The 22,190-nt window shown below is 40.2% G+C and overlaps 1 long non-coding RNA gene across 2 annotated transcripts; it reads left to right on the top strand.

The window, feature by feature from the left end:
* The first annotated feature begins 1,130 nt into the window (after positions 1-1,130).
* On the top strand, positions 1,131-21,751 carry LOC142464344 (uncharacterized). Of its 2 annotated transcripts, XR_012787655.1 has the most exons (4): positions 1,131-1,416; positions 2,130-2,221; positions 10,470-11,735; positions 19,010-21,751. It is a non-coding gene; the product is annotated as an uncharacterized LOC142464344 (long non-coding RNA). The 2 variants fall into 2 exon arrangements; XR_012787656.1 differs by lacking the exon at positions 10,470-11,735.
* The last annotated feature ends 439 nt before the right edge of the window (positions 21,752-22,190 follow it).

The following is a 22,190-nucleotide window of genomic DNA, read 5'->3' as shown; positions in this document are numbered from 1 at the left end:
AGACAATGTTTGAGGTCTGCTCTTGTTTCCTGACTTTTGGGGTATGGCTTGGTATCTCCACTTACAATTTTTTTTGGTAAATGCTATACATGCTCTGTGCATGATTTTAAATTCTGTTTCTGTAAAATGTCCTTATTTCTATTTCGATCAATTAACCCAGCAAAACAACATTCTGGTCTCAGCACATAAAAATAAATATTTATTTTGAAGATAAAAATTCACATACAAAATTAGTACAAAACTGTGGTGACATTCAAATAAATTAGGGTATCCTCAAAAATGGTTGCATACTACTCTGTTCCTAGTTAAAATACTTAGTTTTGATCTTAATATCATGATATTATAGCTTCTCTTCTTTATCCTGCTGTTATCCCTCTCACATCCTTCTGGTGTAATCCCTCTGTCCTCCTCCTGGTGTAATCCCTCTGTTCTTCACTAGCTACACACTTGTAGATATTTATCTAGATAATATCCTGTCGCCAGACCGTGCTACTACTAACTATTACCACATAAGGTCCTACAGCGTGAAACTGATGTGATATCTGATAAGGAACTGACCACCACCATACCAAGAATAACTAAATGTGGCATGTCTTCTGGAAAGATCTTAGAACTCCGTATTAATCCAACCTAACGCCATTGCCTCTTAAGATTTCATCAGCTCTAACCATAGTTATCTATGGTCACTCAAATGTCACCCACAAGGCCTCCCTCGTTCAGACAACTCAGAGCAGCTGCACACCCACTATAACTAAAAATACTATCCCAATGTAACTGAATTCTACAGAAAATACTAATACACCACTAGATTAATATCATATGCGATATAATATGTATGAAAGAAAGAACCATTGCAAATCAGACAATATCATTCTGTATACTTGGCATTTTGTCTTTATACTAGACTCATAACCTTATTATAATATAACAATATCACTAAACTGGATTTATTACAGTTTCCATCCATGTCTCTGAGGGTGTTACCTTATAGATGTTTAATATTCGGTTAATATTTCGTCCACATGTTGTATCTTGAGGAAGTCTTTTTTCCATACATTGTGTTTTGTAATATTCGGACGGAATAATTTTCTCTAATTAGCATGAACAGATTGTGACGGTGAGGGGGTACCCAGGCCATTAATAAAGGTATTTGGCCTGGCTGGGTGCCCCTGAGCCATATTGGGGAATTGTGATTGTCACCTCTTCAACCCAATCATGGCATGTAACTGCATTTGTAATAAAGATGTATGTGTATTTTTACTGTTCCAGGAGTGCCAACCAGTGGAGATGTTCAGGGCGTGAGTGTGTCCCATCATAAGTGTAACATCAAAAGTGTGTGGCAGAGTTAATTTTGGAGTTAAAATTGGAGGTTAAGATTGGAGGAAGATCGGGACTCTGCACAACAACTTTGCAACTGTGAGAACTTTACTTTCGATATGCTGTGATTCTTTGTACTCTTTTTATCCACCAGTTCCTGGGAAGTCTCTCCTCCTGTATCCCACTATGTCCTATGCACTATTGCTTTTTCTGTTTACTATTTCCTCACTCCTTTGGGAATGTCTCTGTTCTCTCCAACTTCCCCACTCCCTACTGCACCATTATTTATACACCTTTCTTCCATCAACTTCTTTACCCCTCAATAAAAAAACACCCACACAAATCCTATATTCACACCCTTTATCTACTCCTTCCTGCTGCTGGGGATCTCCCCTAATCCTGAACCTAGACATACACACCTGATTTCACCCATGCCTTCCTGCCATCTCTTCCCCTGTAGATTGTGTTGACCCTCTCATTTTAATACGGACTAACCTTAAAACGTACCCCACAAAGCATCCAAACAGCCCGCACTCATGGCTATTCACCCACACTCAGTCACTCCTACCACCCATTGTGGCCAAGCCCTGCCATCTACAGAACTTATTCCCTCACCTGCTGTCTCTGTAAATTCCCCATCAAACCTCTTAGATTATAAGCTCTTCGGGGCATGGATTTCCTTTCCTATTGCCTGATTTTGCTGCACTTATTGTATTATTATAATTCCCTGTACTGTATTCTTTGTGAAGCGCTGAGTACACTTTTGGCGCTATATAAATAAAGACATACAATACAACACATTTAAACCACAGACGGGGTTTCAGTTAGAGAGCGAAAAAGGAGAGAAGAGTTTTGGAGAGAGACTGAGAAAGACCTATTGGAATTCTAATATACATCATTTAAGGTAATTATGATCATAATTGTTGTGCACTTGTAAATATGTATATATATATCTGTGTTTTATATCAATGTATTGTTAGATAGGATGAACTGTATTGTATTGTTTTGTTAGGCGTGTAATAAGTACAAACCTTATAAGGAGGTATAATTAGTACAACCGTGTACTTGTTATTTTTGTTGCTGCTCTAATACATTTCTGTTTATTTGATTGAACCCATCTTTATCGTGTCAATAACTCTCATAAACCAGGGTGTGGATGTGTATCCTATTGAAACACATATCTATACATCTATTTCCTTAAGTAATAGTTTTGTCTGTATTATTATATTAATTCTTATAAGCCAGAGATACTTCTATAGATGGATAACTTATAAATGCATCTATATTCTTATGTCTGGATAAGACTAGAAACATATATTTGCTAGTTAATTCTTATAGGCCAGCAATACTCACATTGATGGATACATTATAAATACATCTATATTTCTATTTCTGGATAAGGCTAGACATTATCGGTAACACTTCCCAAATGTATAACCTTACATTTATCTGTATTAAACCTCATCTGCAATTTACCAGCCCAAGTTTCCATTCTCTCCAAGTCCTTCTGAAGAGAAATTACACCCTGCTCTGATTCTACTACTTTACACAATCTAGTGACATCATCAAAGATGGAGACTTTGCTCTCGATGCCAACCTCAAGGTCATTAATAAACAAGTTAGAAAGCAGGGGTCCCAGTACCGATCCCTGTGGTACTCCACCAACGACTTTAGCCCAACCTGAAAAAGTTCCATTTATGACAACCCTCCTTTGTCTATCCTTCAACCAGTTTTCAATCCAGGTGCATATATTTGTTCTAAGTCCAATTTGCTTTATTTTGTACACCAACCTCTTGTGTGGAGCTGTATCAAAAGCCTTTGCACAATCTAAGTAGACCACATCAACTGCATTACTCTGGTCTAAATTCCTACTTGCCTCCTCAAAGAAACAAATTAGGTTAGTTTGGCATGATCTATCTTTCATAAATGTATGCTGACTATTACTAATAATTTTGTTTTATATTAGGTATTCCTGAATATTATCACGTATTAAACCTTCAAGTAGCTTCCCACTATTGAAGTCAGGCTTACAGGTCTGTAATTCCCTGGTTGTGATCTAGCTCCCTTTTTAAATATAGGCACCACATCTGCTTTAAGTCAATCTTCTGGTACTAAGCCTGTGGAAAATGAGTCTTTGAATATTAAATATAATGGTTTGGCTTTTACTGAACTTAACTCCTTAAGAACTCTTGGATGTTGTCCATCGGGGACAGGTGCCTCTATTTACTTTCATTTTATCAAACCGCCTATGAATTTCTTCCTCAGTTAACTAATTGTTTGTTAATATAGAGGTTGTGGCTTCCTCCTGCGGCACTACTATTGAAATTGATTCTTCCCTGGTAAACACAGGCGCAAAGAATGTTTAATACCTCCCCTTTTTCCTTATCACCAATAATCTGCCTGCCCATCTCACACGGAAAGGGTCCTAGATTTTCTTTTCTGATGTTTTTGTTATTAAGGTACTTAAAGGACATTTTAGGGTTGAACTTACTTTCTATTGCAATTCTTTTGTCATTGTCTATTTCTGCTAATTTGATTGCCCTTTTGCAATTTTTTTAACATTCCTTATAATTCTGATATGAAGTCTCCGTCCCTTCTGACTTCAAGTATCTAAATGCTTGCCTCTTCGTTTCCTCCTCTGCCTGTTTATTTAGCCACATTGGTTGACTTGTTTCTTTTATACTTAATACCCAAGGGTATACACTGATAAGTGTGCTTTTCTAACAATGTTTTAAGACACAGGGCAGAATAATATAAGATATGAAGACATAAATGTCACGGGAAAATAGAACTTTTAACACCTTTCCACCGGGATCACTATCACCAGACAGGACACAATAGTTGAATAAACGAAAGTTTATTATGGCAAGCCAACAAACACACAAATCACACAATCACAATGTAACACTCACTAACTGGGATCCTGCGGGGGAAGAATCTAGCCTCAATTAGGTGTATGTGCCTGCTTCAGTAGGCTTGCCCTGTACAGCTCCTTCTCTGACTTCTCAGTGCTATTCCACACAAAGCACTTTCACAAATGCCCGCGAGTCATGACGTCACAGACTCTGTCCGCGCTCCCAGATCAACTCCAAAACTGTTCTGGTACTCTGGCCGTGCTCCTTACATAGCCATCGGTCTCCTATCTTTTTACTGGAGCAGAGGCTGCCGACAATCAGAGCATAGATTGTGACGGTGGGTAGAGGACGAGGGCTCGTCTGGCTGCACCAATCAGAGGAGGGGGCTTAGGGACTCTGGACCGCCCCTTTGGGAGTGAGCTTCTGACGAGCAGGAGATTCGAACTGGCCAATGAGAATCGTGCCTACGGGGTTGAGACCTGGCAATGGTTCCCCTGGCCAGGCCGATACCCCCTGTGGGGTAGGCGCCACAGCATCTCGGAGAACAATTGCTCTGCACCACCGAGAATGAGTTCCTTGACCTGAATCCCAGCTCTTCCTGGCTCACCATTGTCAAGGTACTCAAGTCGCTCCCAAGCTCTATCACAGACAGGTATTTCTCTGTATGCAGCCCAGCTAAGTGAATTACTGTGTCTGCATACAGAGAAATGCTAGCATCACAAAGGACAATGCTGGCTTACTAACTGTGTGGGGAAAACACTGACACAGGGAATAAAAGTGCTTTTTACAATCCCGGTTCTGCAGGACACACAGTTTCCCTCTTCCAGATATCATACAGTGATAAAGCTCTCATCTGGAAGAGGTTACACAAAACACGTTACATACAGGCCTAAATGAGCCTCACAGAGGTGGCCATTACACACGGTTTTAGGGCAGTCAGCCGGGCTTCACCTTTATTATGTGAGACAGGCTGCCCCTCCCATTACAATATATATGCGCATATAAAATGAATTAAGGTGTATGTGCTTACCAATGAATTGATAAAGCATGAATGTAACAAACAAAATAATAGACAGCACGCAAATGAGTATGTGGAATAATAGGTGCAATGTGGAACAGGGAGGACCCTAATTCCTCCCAATCAACAATCTAGAAAACAATTGTTCCCAGCACACAAAAGGAAAAAAGAGAGGGGAGCAGTGAACCAAAAGGTTTAATGAACAAAACACAAAGTGAATGAAAAACAAAATGCAACAATGAAGGAGGAGGGAGGGAAGGGATGGGATGGGGTATGAACAAACGTAAAAAGTACAGGGGAAGGGGGGCGGCAACGTTTCGGGGTAATAAGTCCCTTCTTCAGGCCCATTCCCAAAAGACACGCTGTATCTAATGGTACTTCCCTATTCCCTGTACCAGACTCCCAAAAAAAGCACCAAAGAAAAGGGGCAATGGTAAATAAGTATCCTCACAAGGGTTAATACAAGTCCAAAGGACAATCCAGAATACTCAGGCACACTAATAGAATCCAAGCAACATTCCAGCAAGCTACACATAGAGCAAATGAATATACTGTACCTAAATACAGTAGATGTAATAGTGATCAATAGCCAACTGTAAGGAGCAACAGCATAGAAATGCTAAAAGTAACTGAGATAATCTAGCTATACAGACCAATCTTGCAACTGCACAGTATGCTGGTGAGATGTCCTGAGCTTTTTTTCCCAGCACCTAGGAGAAACATAAGCACATACACCTTAATTTACTGATAGTTATTGTAAGAGACATGTTCAGAGGTATGCAATGGAGACCGTTTAAAGTGAAACTAAAATTAGGCTTTATTGTGCCTATCCCTTTAACAGCGCAAAACATATGAAAATAAGCCAAACAAAAAACCTACTCCGCTTTGGAGAATATCTACACATGTAATCCAGCCCTCTCTAACTGGGTGGTTAGCTACGCTATTTACCAGCCCCAAATATATAAACATATATACAGATATATAACAGTCCCATAAGAAAGTCTTATCTGTTTCTTGTAGCTATAGGGGAAGCCTCTCTGCTCTCCTGGGTCAGCACCTGTGTGTGCAAAGGCAATGTCTTGCCAAGTATAGAGTTCTGGTCCCCTTTTCTTGATATCAGCATACAGTCCAGTCCTTCTGCAGCTCAAGACATCTGTTCCTCTGGTCAGTCCAGTGTGGACTAAGGAAAAATCTGTCTGTCCTTCCTTAGTTCAGCCTCTAATTGTGAGACTCGGGAATCCTCCCTTCCTGTCTCAGAACAGGCTATTTATGAGAGAGCTCTAATCAGCCAGGTGGAGTTGGTTAATTGCTGGTATGCAATTAACCAGCACACTGCTGGATTAGAGGCAAGTTTGTTAACGGGGATAAGTCCCTGTTACAATTATCCTATTCTACTTGCTTTACTTATTACATATATATTACATATATAGATTGGGATATGTCTATTCTTTGGATTGCATACCGATGTGGTTGATTGACCCAGTTCATAGTTTTCATTCCATAATGATAAACTCTGGGTTTTTTTATATGCGCATATATATATATATCTTCATATCTTATATTATTCTGCACTGTGTATTTATATATGCAGGTGTTTATGTAGGTTTTTCTTCATCTATGTATTATATGTATATATACACATTATCCTCATTTTCAATTATTTAAAAATATAAATTTATTTGTATGATCCCCACAGTTGCATTTTCTCCTGGGACAGTTTCTAATTACTCTCTGGATCTCCTTTAAACACTATTTGTCTGAAGATACATTGGTTTAAATACCTGTTTACTATCTTTTTCTTTTATATTTGTGAATTCTACACTATCCAATTGAACACTTCTCACTACATTATTGTATATCATGTATTTTCATGTTTTTGATTCATCTTTGCAATGTTTTATTGATGTTTACAACGCACATTCTATTTCAATAATGAATGACCCACAATGGGTTAAAACCCCATCATATGATTGACTGGGACTTTATAAGGGCTACCAGCCCTCTTGTATCATAACCCCTGATGAAGTCGCTACTGTGAGTGATGAAACGCTTAGGGCTAGTTCCTGTTTCTGTCGGACTGCTTTCTAAGGCGTAATTGCACTTGTGGAGCTAGGAGCTGTGGAACCCTGGTTGTGGTGCAACATTTCCAGAGGAAGACTGGTATCTGCGCACCATTTGGCACGTGATGGTGAAATTAAACTAAACTAAAGCATATACTAAAGCGCTCAACCTATTAACCTAACTTAACAACCTAATTGTGATATATAAGTGCTCTAAATATTAATTCCTCTTTGCAAGAACTAACGATATATTAGAACTGAATCCTGCAGACTAATTATTAGACTGAGGAAGCGGCTGCCTAGGGACGAGAATGGCACACCTATCCACAAGGAATGCAACACAATGGTATACAGAAAAATACAAAACATACAATTAACATAAATGTCCTTGGCGCACTATCTGGTATATAACCTGACAGTAAAGAAGTCCAATTGTCCTTGATGACAGGGATATTAAATCCGAAATCCGATCGTACTGGAGGTCCTTAGAGGTAGTTGAATCGAATCTGTGATGATATAAAAGACAGAACAACCATTGCGCAGTACTTCTGGTCAAACATCAACTCCCCCACCGTTGCCAGCTACTTACTTAAAAATAGATAAAGATAGATTGAGGCCCTTTTTTATCTATTTTTTAATTTATATACCAGATAGTGCGCCAAGGACATTTATGTTAATTGTATGTTTTGTATTTGTCTGTATACCATTTGGCACGTGACTGGAAGCTTAACTGCGTCACTGATCCACCCAGGGGTGAAGTCCTCAGCACCAGTCTCCAACTGTACATCACTTCTATGGCCCTCTGATTTGTCCCTTTACATGCATTTTTATGCGGCGCTTGTGAGTTGCCTGATTTTATCTTGTGCTGAATTAAACCTTTTATACTGAATTACGCTATGGAGCACGTGCTCTCCTCAACAAATTATATAAAATACTACTCGCCAGACAAAAAAAGGGACTCGCCCACCCCCCGGTACCTCTTCAATTTTTTTTATTCCTTTGTACAACTGAGCGTACACATGAATATATATGAAACACACACTGAATTTTATATATATCTATGATGACTTCATCAGGGGATGACGAAACGCGTAGGGCGTGGTCTGACTTAAGCCGTCACTTGCCTATGAACTCTGGTACTGTTTGGAAGTGCGACACTGGTTCCTGGTCTCCTGTAAATTTGTTGCCGGCACAAAGATTTCTGAGTTGCTGGTTCCCGGAGGGACTCTATACATTGAGCACTGATTTGGAAGAACTTCGCTTCCGGCCATCCGGTATACGGAGGAGAGACACGGGAGGATGCCATTACCTCAAACCGGACAGTGTTGCTGGCACATGAGAGCCTATCTCATACCTGCTTATATTTTCAGTACTCTTATGAGTGGGCATTTGCTTTGATTTTAAGTTCTATAAACTATTGTTATTACGTGAATGCACTAGGTGTGCGCCTGTTTTCTTTTCTTCTTTTTCACAGATATATTCAGGGAGTAGTGATCCCTTTGAAACAGGCTGCAAATACCTGGATGTCATTGCTTTTGGAACGGGACTTTGTTTTTTCAGAGGTTTTTTTTTCATAAAAATGGTTATTTTTAATCACTTTTAAAGATTTTTTTACAATTATACATTTTGAGTTGTTTAATGTATTGTTTTTATTTTTATTTTTTATCTTTTAATATTGTGTTTATTTAAACAAAACACTATATGTACTACCTTATCTCCTTTGAGATCACAGGTTTTAGCAGTTTTATTTGGCCATCGTCACACCACCCTACTAGACGCACTCACGGTAGGGTTAATTAGTTTTTCAATTTAATAGCTTATGGTCAGGTTATATTAGAGGCGCTACTTCATTGTTTTTTGTTTCTCTTGATATATATATATATATATATATATATATATATATATGAAAATACAACTGTATGCTCATCTGCATTTCTTAGGCAGGTCTGCAACCCCGCCTTTTATATATAATGTTACAGGAGTCCAGAATTTTTAACACCTTTATACCTTTTCTGGGATTATTCAATAGACAAAACAAGATAGTGGAAAAAAAGAGGTTTATTCGGGTAAACACGCATACACACAATGAGATACAAAATACAGGTACAATACACACTTACTGGGGGTCTAGGGTGAAAACTAGCCTCAAATAGGTGCAGGGCGTCTGCTTCGGAAGGCTTAACCTGACAGGGACTTAGTCCTGAGCTTCCTGGTCCTTTGTTTGGCTAGAAACCCTAACCGCGACCGCTTCATTCTATTTTCAGAACTTGGACTTAGCCTTTGTCTCTGCTGGGCAGGCTTTCCTAGCTTCAAAAATGAAGCCAGCTGCTCGCAACAGAGCAACTTTGAAAAGCCCGCCCTTGCTTCACCGACTTAAGCAATGAGATGGTCTGGTTCTCTGTCTCGGCCGTCTCCTTACATACCCTCCGCTGTTCTATCTTCAGCATGAAAGTCGGGGTGGCGACCAATCAGAGCATGGGAATTCTCTCCCACTAGCCAATAGAAACAGGTGCTCGTCTCTTGGCTGACGTCAGAGGGGGAGGCATGCCAAGCCGGCTCGAAAAGCCGGTGAGCGGGAAACATGAATTAGCCAATGGGAAATGCACCTACAAGCTGCATCTTCCCCCAGCTAACCAATTGACACCCACTGGGCAGGTCTGGCAGTTCTAAAAGGGTGCCCTTTGTTCTCCAGACTTGGCAAATCGCCCTTCCCCACTCACCATATGGTTTTGTCACCTCTGGACATCTTCCCTCCCCTCCTTTGAACTCTGATGTCTGTGCAGACATCCCGGCACCTATATAGATGCCCGGCTGACTGTACAGACATTTATACAATATGTATGTACCAAACATTATAAAACATGTTTCAATAAAATATATGTCTTGGGGAACCTTTTACCTGTGAGGGAAATGGGTCTGGGATACTTGGGCTCGAAAACCAGGATTCTGGCGGACACTGTGCAGCCCCGGTGTAATTCACCTCGTGTATATGCAAATTATGCCTGCACGTCGGGGAGAATTATGGTACTACCAGTAACTCTGTCCCCATAACTCCTGCAAATAAGATAAAGGCATTTCGTCCCAAATATCCCACCTAAAACTTACACTTCTGAAGTTTTATGTTTCCGGGAAAAGGGGAACAGGTAAAATCCCAAACAGGTCAGGTTTTCCCTATACTTTGCATGGGACTTCCATAACATACCCCGTCTTCATCTACAGACGGGTCCCTGCAAATCATACGCGATTTGCAGGTAATATACCAGTACTACTGGTTACTCCGGTCAGCAACATTTGACAGATTTTAAGGAGGTAGAAGAGAAGAGGAGCACAGCTCACAGCGTCCACGAACGCAGAAAAATAAGGGCAACTCCAGACATGGGATAAAAATATATGGATTTCTTACCTGAAGATTGCACGCTAAAGAATCCATCAATCTGGAACTACATCAAGACAGGTAAAGGGCTGCAGCCCATCATTCATTACCTTCTTTTGCTGGACTGTGTATTCTTATACCCCAGGGGTGAATTTATGCATATTGGAGACAAAGTTTGGGGTAGCCGTGTGGGCACCACCAGGTCCCTGTTTTTCACCCTGGGATGTTTACTCTTTTCAATATATTATTGTTCCTGGATTCTGGATTCATCTAATGGAAATGTATGTTATTTGAGCTTTTTGTGGTGATGCACCAATATACCACACAACCTATACACAGATTTTAAGTCTAGTTGCCCCACAATATCCACCCTTAAGCTCCCGTTCCCAAAGACCCTTGACAAAGTTGAGACATTAGGGGGTCTGACATAACAACATAACAGCATTTAGGATGAAGCCATTTTGTGTGAATATTTCAATCCGCCATCTTGTCTTGTCTCTGTGAGTCTTAATTTCTGTGTTTCATTTCTGTATAAACAAATGTGTGAAGCAGAGAATGGAATATTTTCGCTCTTAGCTGACTTTATTGATCCTTCCTCATCCAATCAGCTTCAAATTGAAAGTGTAAACAGGCCAAAGGTTGTGAGAACCCGTGAGATAAGCCCAGATTCTTACAGAGAAACTGGTTCTCATACTATATGCCAGGTGGCAGAATAGGCACATCCCATTTAACCCCATAATGGTTTCTAGCTGACAGGCAGCTATCCAATATTTTTATGTATTACAAAATGACATCGGCTTTAAAATTGTTATGTATTACAAAATGAGGTAATATTAGTAACGCACGAGCCCCCATTGAGGGAGGACACTTTTTAGTATTTAGGGTATAAATATATGGCATACCGTGTTTATTGTTGAGAGAGCTTTTTTTCAAAAGCACTTGAATTGAATAAATCCACGTGTTATTCTGTTTCAAAATAACCTCAGACTGTTTCTTATTTACGCTTTTCTCAGATGGCGCATTCCGATTAGGGACTCAATATCATCGGAATCGAGCACCTGGATGAATCACTCCTCCATCACTCAAACCTGAGCGCTCACATATGAATCAAGGTAAGGCTACCTGCATTTTTTAGACAAACAGCCTGTTTAAATTGTTTTTGAGTGGTGCGTGGAGCTGATTTTTGAACGGTGTCTTATCTGATGTGACGAGTAAGAATCCCTAACAGTTTCACGTGAATTTATACATCTGTGTTCCTGTACCCATTTGAAAGTGACAGAGTTGTTAGTTGTTAGAGTATTATCAGGGACTAAGTGAGAGTCCTAAAGAAAATTGGTATAGTAATGAATGGGAGCATTTGCACGTTTAAAGGATTGCTTCCAGACATTACCTGGGTTGTAGTAAATTATTTGTATTCTCAAGAGGAAGGGATCATGACTATAACTTTGCTCTGTCTTGTGAATAATATACCAAGTGGATTCGGAGTAATCAGGTTGTTTTACTCGCCGCATTAGAGTTGTACATTGTCAATTAACAGTTGATTATTGTAGCCGAAATATTGTACAGGTCAATTAACAGTTGATTGCTGTAGCCGAAGAATTGTACAGGTCAATTAACAGTTGATGCTGTAGAAGTATTGTACAGGTCAATTACATTTGATTGCTGTAGCAGAGGAGTTATGGGAAACCAGGCTTCTCGCCAAAGTGCAGAGACACCTGGAAAGGTAATGAGTGATTTATATGGAATTTCCGCAGAGAAATATGTGAAGAAATGGGTGCAGAGAACGGAAACAGATAAACCGAATGCATTTACTTGGCCAAGAGAAGGTTCATTTAATCCTGTAATTGTTAAATGTTTGCGCAATGCCCTCCTGTGTTCACAAAAAATTGTACCTAGAGATGAGTGGCGTACATTTCTCCAGTGGGAGAGGCACGCACTAGATGTCGCACATATCACTGCATCAAACATCTGTGACATCACACCATCTGTACTGTATCCTGTAAGGATTCAGGACTGCAAAACAAAGCCAAAACAGACTATTGCTGATGAAGTAGATTTTATCCTTGATCAAACAGTGATCTGCCTCCCTACGGCCCCACAATACGCACCGCAGATAGGCATGATTCAACCACTTGCACCTGCACCAGTGTTAGCAGAAGAACACGCACCCCCAAACCCTCATCTAGACACTCCTGTGAGGAGGGACAACAGAGTGTACTTTGATTTACAGCAGTTAGACCCACGTGTACAATCAGACCCACAGCTACAGTTACACCCACGGAGATTAGACTATTTAGATCTACCAGTTCCTACATACTGTACTCAGAAACCACAGAGTCACATACACACCCACCAAAGTATGTGCCAACTTACCCTGAATCACCCACAATGCCTCACCTATACACCCCCATAGCACAGCGTATTAGAAGCGCACTATTGCCCCCCATTTTGCAAAGGGAACAGCCTTTTCACACAGACACTCAGATTATGCCAATGAGAGAAATTGCAGGAGTGGGGACAGAGGTCAGACATGTTCACCAGCCCTGGACACCGAATGAAATTATGACTTTAAAAAACCAATTCCCGCGCTCAGATGATGATATATGAGTTTTTTGTGATCAAATGCATAGTGTTATGACTGCATATGACCCCACTTGTGGCGACATAAAACATTTACTGACAGTAATCATGACCGTGACTGAAAGAGGCAAGCTTGTAAAAGCTTACAACGAAGATAAGATTGTGGGAGCACCAGATTGGGCAGAGATTGCTGGGATTCAAAGAGATGATCAGCAACGTGCACAATTAAACACTGCTATCATAGCCGCACTTCACAAGGCTTTCTTGCCGCAAGTTAATTGGGGAAAGATTAATTCAATGAAACAGAAAAAGGGAGAAACTGCAGAAGAGTTTGCAGACAGAGTAATCTCTTTTTTTAAGGCATACGGCGGAATCATTAATATAGAACAGAACGCCGGTCCTTTAATTGTGGCGGCATATATTAAAGGATTAGATCCAGATATCGCAAAGGGGATTACAAGAGTAGTTTTGGGATGGGAAAACAAGCCCATTAGTGAGATCATTGCCGCCGCAATGCATTTTGAGAGAAACAAAGTGGACAGCAGAGAGAAAGCAGAATTTTCACATGTTAAAGAGCAAAAATTACTGATGAAAGCTCAAACTGCGTTCTTCCAAGGAGCAGAGACCAGGGAAGAGGGAAATCAAGGTGGAGAGGATTACAGGAGAGGTTATCAAACAGAGGACAAGGGTAATCTAAGACGAGTGGAGGAGAATAATAATCAAAGAAGTGGTTACGCAAGAGGTTACCAAGGAGGCAGGAATGAGGGAGGAAGAGATAATGGGAGACAGGGACAGGATTGGAGGCCGGATTGGAGACAGGTGGATTGCAATAATTGTGGGAAATTGGGACACATAGCGAGAACTTGCAAAGCAATTAACAGAGATTATCACAACAGATACATTCAGCAGAGAAACAGAGACCACCCTAGGCAGAATTACCACAACAATTCACAGGAACAAAAACACCGAATTTACACATTAGACAATTCTGATGATCAGGAATACCTGGATTACAACCAAGGGTATTCTAACTGACATGAGGACACAGGGCACGAGGACTTTATAATACAGCTACCTTCTATACCAGTTGACAGTGACGGACCAAACATTACAGTAGATTTGAACGGCAGAAAAGAAGAATTTCTTTTAGATACGGGATCGAGTCGCTCTGCGATATCTACAAAGACCTCAAAATATTTTAAGATTAGCACAAAGAAACCCGTAATGGTAAGAGGTGTAGGAAACACGGTGATACCTCATTTGTTATCCGTTCCCTTATTTCTTACTATCGGAGACACTAAATTAACACATGAATTTCTCATGAGCCCTACATGTCCTGTCAACTTATTAGGAAAAGACCTTATGTGCAAAATGCAGTTTTCAATAGATTGTAAAACTGACGGAAATGTTTTTTTTTTTTAGAAATTCCAGGACACATACAGCCAATTGTAATGCTTTGCTGCCCTATAGAGGAAGATGCCTGTGTGTACAATTTAACTACAGAGAATCATGAATACATTTTGGAAGATCTGCCTTCCGATGTGTGGGCATCACCAGGCCATAGCACAGGTTTTATTAAATCAGCGAAACCAGTGCAAGTTAAATTAATCCCAAATGCTGTATTACCACGTATCAGTCAGTATCCTCTTAGTAGGAGTGCATTAGAAGGAATCGCCCCTGTGATAGCAGAACTTCTTCAAGAAGGAGTTATAATTCCAACAACCAGTGTTTGTAACACTCCAATTTTACCAATTATTAAGCCCCATTCAAATCCTACCAAATATAGGTTTGTACAAGATTTAAGAGCAATCAACAAAATAGTACAACCAATATTTCCAGTGGTTCCTAATCCAGCAACCATTTTATCATCCATTCCTCCAACAGCATGTTATTTTACTGCAATTGACCTATCTTCAGCATATTTCAGTCTACCAGTACATAAAGATAGTCAATTTCTCTTCGCTTTCACTTTCAAAAGGTAGACAATACAAATAAAGATAGTCAATTTCTCTTCGCTTTCACTTTCAAAAGGTAGACAATACAAATGGTCAAGATTACCAATGGGTTATACCGAAGCGCCAAGCTTACTCTCACAGATTTTGCAGCGGGATTTACAGGACATTTGTCTGCCAGAGGGCTCAGTCCTAATCCAGAATGTGGATGATTTGTTGTTAGCGTCCCAATCACTAGAAGCATGTAAAACAGACTCTGTAGCTTTGCTAAGAGTATTGGCTACATAGGGACGTAAAGTTAATAGACAAAAGCTGCAATTATGTCAAACTAAAGTGCTTTATCTAGGCCAAATTGTATCACTAGGCCAAAGATCCATTAACCCTGATATGATCACACCTATTCAAAATACACCCAGACCGCAGACACAGAAACAAGTAAGAGGATTTCTGGGAATGGCAGGATACTGCAGACAATGGATTCCCAATTTTTCACACATTGCAGAACCCCTACAGCAATTAACCCGAAAAGGGGTTGCTGAACCAGTCCCTTGGACTGAAGAGACAGAACTAGCTTTCTGTACTCTAAAACAATGCCTAATGTCAGCTCGTTCATTAGGGCTGCCTAACTATGCATTACCCTTTGCACTGTACTGCCACGAGAACAAAGGACATGCATCAGGAGTTTTAACTCAAACTCATGGCAGTAGACAGTGTCCAATAGCTTATTTCAGCACTAAGCTTGATGCGGTTGTACAGGCATTCCCGCCTTGCCTTCGTGCCGTAGCAGCTGCTGCAGTTCTTGTTGACACAGCTCAACCTCTTGTCCAGGGTCATACATTACAAGTGTATGTCCCACATTCAATATCTACATTACTTCTATGCAGATCCACACAAATAACAAATAGCAGACTTACCAGATATCAAGTTATATTACAGGGCTCTGAAAATATAATTGTTCACAGATGCATTACACTCAATCCAGATACACTTCTTCCACTGCCAGAGGAGGGTGACTCACACCACGACTGTACAGTTCAGACGGACACAATCACTACGATTAGAAATAATCTTTTTGAAATTCCCATTGAAAAATCCAGACATGGAAATGTTCGTGGATGGCTCATCTTATATTAATGTTGAAGGAAAAAGATGCACAGGTTATTCTGTCGTTTCCAACAAAGAGATCTTGCTCAGTAATCCTCTTCCGTCTCATTATTCTGCTCAAATAGCAGGAGTTATGTGCCTTAACTGAAGCTTGTGTCTTATCAGTTGGAAAGAATGTAAATATTTATACTGACTGACGCTATGCTTTTGGTGTTGTACATGATTTTGGCGCTGTCTGGCGACTTAGATTTATTACTGCTACTGGTTCACCCATTCATAATGCGAAACATATTGCAAATCTATTAGATGCACTTTTACTTCCACAGTCATTAGCTGTCATCAAAGTTGCTGCTCATACAAACAGGAAAGATGAGATATCCAAAGGTAATGCCTTTGCTGATGCAACTGCAAAGCAAGCAGCCGGACGTCCATATGTGCAGGCATATGTTCTTAAAACACCTGACCCAGGCACACCCATTACCATACCACTTGATTTAGCTTCTTTTTACAAGCAGTTAACCACAGATGTTGTCCAGGACTGGACAAGCAAAGGTTATCAACAAAAAGGGGAATTTTGGTTTGGAGGCCCTGATGACAAACCAGTTTTACCTCCTTCTTTAGAGCCATATGTAAAACATATGGCTCTAAAGGTTATACGCATGGCTCATGGGTTATCACACATTCATGCAGGGATGTTGCTTTCCATCAGAAATGATTGGTTTGCACCACACATAGGCCCTAAGATAAGAGATTTTTGTTCTTCATGCCACATCTGCCAATTACATAACATTGGGAAACATGTTTCTGTTGGCCCAGGAAAAATCTTATGCCCTCAGGGTCCATTTCGCAACTTACAAATTGATTTTATTGAAATGCCACGTAGTCTACACTATCACTATGTATTGGTTGTTGTTTGTATGTTCTCAGGATGGACTGAAGCATACAGTAGAGGCAACTCTTATTCTAACAAAAACCAGTGGCAATTCCCCAAAAAACCCAGGAAACACCCAGGTACATTCTGAATACAAGCCTTAAACTTTCCTTAAACTAGCCCCAGCATTTCTGCATTGATTAATGGCCTATCAGATTAACAGCGGGGGTCCCTGGCAGTCCCATTCAAACTGAATTGGACTGCCAGGGATCCCTGCTGTGTTAATCCTATGGGTCGTTAGTCAATGCAGAAATGCCTTAAACGTGCCTCAAACTAGCCCAGAACATACCCAGCACATACCCAGAATGTAACCCGGCTAGTTTACGGCAAATGTTAGAATAAACGTTGCCTCTACTGTACTTGTGCTTGTCAACACGCAGATGCTCGCTCAGTGGCTAAGAAGCTACTACATGAGTTCATTCCTAGATATGGAATTCCTCAGCATATTTTTTCAGACCAAGGCACATATTTCACTGCCGCAATAGTTCAGGACCTAGCAAAGGTCCTAGGTATTATCTATCATCTGCACTGCCCCTGTCATCCGCAGAGCGCTGGCAAAGTTGAGCGGACCAATGGGGTCCTAAAGAATAAAATCAGTAAAATTTGTGCAGAAACAAAATTGCAATGGCCAGATGCTCTTCCATTAGCACTAATGGCAATAAGAAGTACTCCTCAGGCCAAGACTAGATTAACTCCTCATGAAATAATAATGGGTAGGCCAATGGTTTGTGCCGGCACATTAGAATTAATGAAGCATGATCATGCACTACAAGAAATAAAGACAAAAAAGCGCAAAACGCAAATAGTGAAGTATGTCAAAAAACAGTGTTTTAGTAAAAAGGTGAGTATTTTGCGTACATCAGATAATAGGAATAAAAGCAGTCACGTGCAACTTGGCACGAAATCATCCCTGAAGAAGCAGTGTTAGCTTCGAAACGCGTTGGATTAAGTTTTATTTGTTATGGTACCTTTTTATACCGATTGCCACTATATTATATGTGCGTGAGTTATTCTTTTCATTCACGGCCTTTTCTAAACGGCTCGAGTGCGTCCTACGTACATTGTGCATCCCACCGGTGACGTCATCGGAGCGCGCGAGTGCTGGGACTGAACACTGTCGCTGTATACCGGCCGCTCAGATCGCAGTGAGAGCGCTCCTGCCCACACGTGCGTTGTCACCTAAAGAGACTCCCGCAGCTGCAGCAGTAAACAGCGTTCCCCAAACAACAGACGTCCCCATTGGTGTGCTGAACCTGGGACCTAGAGGACCGCAGCTGCTGACCGTGAGAAGCTCCGGTTGTGAGAGACGCAGTGATATCCAAATAGCAACAGGAGGCGATCCACTGAGACTGCACCATTGAGATCTTTACTCCTGATGACTACAGTGTGGTAATTTCGTGCCAAGTTGCACGTGAATGCTTTTATTCCTACTATCTGATGTACGCAAAATACTCACCTTTTTACTAAAACACTGTTTTTTTGACATACTTCACTATTTGCGTTTTGCGAATTTTTGTCTTTATTTCTCGTAGTTTGTGTGAGTGCCGAGCCACTCGTTGAATACAGCAGCATACGCTATACCAACGGTTTTGTATGGTATTTTTTATCACTTCCACAGTAGAGGATTACCCAATTAGTATTTTTGCTTTATTATACACTTGTATAAAAGGGTTATTTTAGCACGGTATATAATCTATTATAGATTTTTACACAGTTAAGGTGTTTTTTGGGTTGCGCACTTTATTCTTTTACACATGATCATGCACTCACTGATGACTTAATCAGCGTGTATTGTATAAGATTAATGACATTTCTTAAGTCTCTTCACTCACAGGTACAAGCAGTGCAGTCTACCAAAGAAAACACAAAGCAGCATCATCTCCAGGAAGGCGATTGGGTAATGGTCAAGCATTTCCTACGTAAGCACGCTCTTCATCCCAGATGGAAAGGTCCTTTTCAAATTCTTCTCACCACCAATACAGCAATTAAAGTAGCAGAAATTTCTTCCTGGATCTACGTAACACACGTGAAACTCATTCCAGCTCCACCAAAGACCAAAGACATCTAAAGCACAGCCGCATCAAGTTAACATTTTGACGAGTCAAAACTCTGACTGTTAACCAACGAGTAAAATAAAATACCAGGCCTGGTTTTATCAGAACATTTCAGTTTTTCAAAAACTCAAAACATTCTATTTTTTCAGAGACTCAATATTCCTGATTTCTATCAGAACATTTCATTTTTCAGAGACTCAATATTTTAATTCTTTTATAGTGTGTATAAGTTAGAATTTTAAGATGTACGGACCATTGGGTCTGCGAAAGTATAACCCACAAAGAGATGACAAGATTGTCATGATGATGCTCTGCAGAGCTTTGTCAACAATACTCATCTGCCTGTGTTCCTTATACATCGCAGATATCTATCACCATGCTCAAGGTAACACTACACAAAGCATCTCACCCACAAACATCACAAAGTACACTGGTACATCCAGAAACAAACGAGATTTACATTTAACCCCTTGGGAAAGAGATAATACATTTATGGACACATGCAGAACAATATACCAAAAATCTGGTATTAACGAATCTTGCTGGGTATGTGGATATGTGCCTCATAATCAGGAGTCACCTTGGATTGGCATTCCTTATACCCAGGAATAATTAACTCCTGCAGCAAATGACACACCAAGATTACCAGATATGTTGACTGGACAATTCTCCAAAGAATTTAACAGGGTGCCGTTAATGAATAATATTCCAGTGGGAGGTTGTCATATAAGCAGTACAACGCGAAATGTTTCCCTAGGTAAAGTCCTCCCTCCCACAAATGACACTTGTTTTGAATTAGACATATATGTAAACAAAGACCGGAGATCAATTTCCTATTTGTACAAATGCATAGATAACAGTACACTGAATCAGACACAATATAGAGCAAAACAAATAGCAGCAACAAAATACACAGCTGCAAACACATCTTTATCAGTAGATGCAATTTTTCGTGGATGCAGAAACTTTACTCTACCACGTGGAATTTATTGGCTCTGTGGAAAGTGGGCATATAGAATCTAACCTTGCAATTGGATAGGATCTTGTTATTTAGGGAAAGTGGTCCCTGCATTTACAATCACCAAAGAATTACCTGCAGGGCGTCTCAGAAACAAGAGAAAAACACCAAACACTGCAGGACTGAAAAGTAGTTTATGGAGAGAACAATTTTGGGCTAGTTTATTTCCAAATGTAGGAGTTGGGTTACTATATGACAGGCTTAATACATTAACAGATGTGTTAGATGATGTCCTCAATCACACCACTACAGTCATTGCATCACTAAACCAAGAACAGGTTCAGATCAGGCTTATGGCCTTACAAAACAGAATGGCTTTAGATTACATTTTAGCATCAAAAGGAGGTGTATGTGCCCTAATTAAAGAACAATGTTGTGTTTTCATCCAAGATCAGAGTGGCAAGGTACATGAGTTAGATAAAATAGAAGAAATTCAAGAAAGACTTAGGAAGGAAGGTGACACAGACTGGGACCCTTTGGGGCTGACTGGATTGGTAGGATCACTAGGAGCGAAATTTTTGAATGCGGTAATGTGTGTGATTGTGATACTCGTTGTCATCTATGTTTGTGTTACGTTTGTCAAAGGCATGATCCACAAATGTGCCACCCCCTCTGCAGACATAATGCCATTGTTTGCAGAACCAATTTACAGCAGTCCCTTGAAGAAAAAAGATGCCAAGTACAATGTTCTAACTCTGGAAAAGAATTTGGCTACTGTATAACGCCATAGGAGACTATGATTACATTTGGCAGGCACCATCGTGCACTGTCCTATACCCTCAAGCAGCATTATGAGATGATGGAGCACCCTTGTGCCTCCCAACGTGTTTCTGGACTAAAATCATACCAATAATTCTCAAAAAACAATGTTTTAAAGAATCAGAGGAGGGACTGACAAAGTTGAGACATTAGGGGGTCTGGCATAACAACATAACAGCATTTAGGATGAAGCCATTTTGTGTGAATATTTCAATCCGCCTTCTTGTCTTGTCTCTGTGAGTCTTAATTTCTGTGTTTCATTTCTGTATAAACAAATGTGTGAAGCAGAGAATGGAATGTTTTCGCTCTTAGCTGACTTTATTGATCCTTCCTCATCCAATCAGCTTCAAATTGAAAGTGTAAACAGGCCAAAGGTTGTGAGAACCCGTGAGATAAGCCCAGATTCTTACAGAGAAACTGGTTCTCATACCATATGCCAGGTGGCAGAATAGGCACATCCCATTTAACCCCATAATGGTTTCTAGCTGACAGGCAACTATCCAATATTGTTATGTATTACAAAATGACATCGGCTTTAAAATTGTTATGTATTACAAAATGAGGTAATATTAGTGACGCACGAGCCCCCATTGAGGGAGGACACTTTTTAGTATTTAGGGTATAAATATATGGCATACCTTGTTTATTGTTGAGAGAGCTTTTTTTCAAAAGCTGACTCCGTTGTGCACCTGACTTGAATAAATTCACGTGTTATTCTGTTTCAAAATAACCTCAGACTGTGTTTCTTATTTACGCTTTTCTCACCCTGTTCTGCAGCCATTTGCTACCAGGGGACCTAACCACACATGGCATCCCTAGCTACTGAACTCACAGGGGACAGTAAAATGGGAACAAACAAAAAGAAGTAATCCCTATAGTGCGTGCACTCAACCTCTCAAATAGAACTATATTTTTCTAAAAGAGATGAAACTTCATCTCCACTAATATGTAATTCATTTAATCAGCACAATTTTTTTTTTAAAAACCTAATTCAACAATTAGCGTATCAAAATAATCCTGTATGTGAACATGGATAGATTTATAGGGGTTAGCCACTATTAATCAAGAGTATCTTAATCCTCATAAGCATCAGCAAAATTGAGAAGTGTACTCCTACAGTATAGCTCGGGAGAGTGGTGAAGTGACAAGTGTAAGTGATCTTAACTTAA

Source organism: Ascaphus truei, chromosome 12 (assembly GCF_040206685.1).
Source record: "Ascaphus truei isolate aAscTru1 chromosome 12, aAscTru1.hap1, whole genome shotgun sequence".
NCBI lineage: Eukaryota > Metazoa > Chordata > Amphibia > Anura > Ascaphidae > Ascaphus > Ascaphus truei.
This window is presented reverse-complemented; position numbering and strand designations above follow the sequence as displayed.